Below are 797 nucleotides of genomic sequence, written 5' to 3'. Positions count from 1 at the left end.
GGGGGGGGGGCAGTCCTTTAGCCCTGCTTGCACCCTCTAACAATCTGGGACTGCTGGCTCCTAACTGCTTGCCTGCCGGCCTGATTGATCGCCCCTAACCACTCTGCTTGCCTGCGTCATTACCCCTAACTGCTTGCCTGCCTGCCTCATCGCCCCTTACTGCCTCTGTCTGCCTGCCTGATCACCCCTAACCACTCTGCATGCCTGCCTAATCACCCCTAACTGCCTCTGCCTGCCTGAGTGATCACCCCTAACCACTTGCCTGCCTGTCTGATTGCTCCTAACTGCTCACCTGCCTGTTCACCCCTAACTGCCTCTGCCTGCCTGTCTCATTGCCCCTCATATTACACTTTTATTATCATAGATAGTTGCCTTGCTCCAAGTTGTAAGAACCTGCCTATCATAGAGATAGAAAAATTTCTTTTTTTTTTTTACTCTTGATTATGGCAATTAACTAACACAGATGGCCACCAAAAAGGGGACTTACCAAAGGGGGTATAGCAAATGGTGCTGTTAAGTCCGCTTCCGTGAAAACATGCATGTCGTGTCTTTGTTGCAGAGTGACAGTTAATTTACATATTACTCTATTAGGTAGGATAGGTACTTGTTTGTTGCATTTTTATTCTGTATGCTTGTGTTCCTTCTTTCCTTTCTATTTCTTCTTTTCACAATGGTTCCTTTAGCATTTCTTGCATTGCTGGTTTGGTGGTAATAAACTCCCTTAGCCTTATTTTTCTGCTAAGCTCCTGAGTTCACCTTTAATTTTGATTTATAGCCTTGCTGGATAGAGTATTCTT

Source organism: Myotis brandtii, unplaced genomic scaffold (genome assembly GCF_000412655.1).
Source record: "Myotis brandtii unplaced genomic scaffold, ASM41265v1 scaffold3659, whole genome shotgun sequence".
Classification (NCBI taxonomy): Eukaryota; Metazoa; Chordata; class Mammalia; order Chiroptera; family Vespertilionidae; genus Myotis; species Myotis brandtii.
This window is presented reverse-complemented; position numbering follows the sequence as displayed.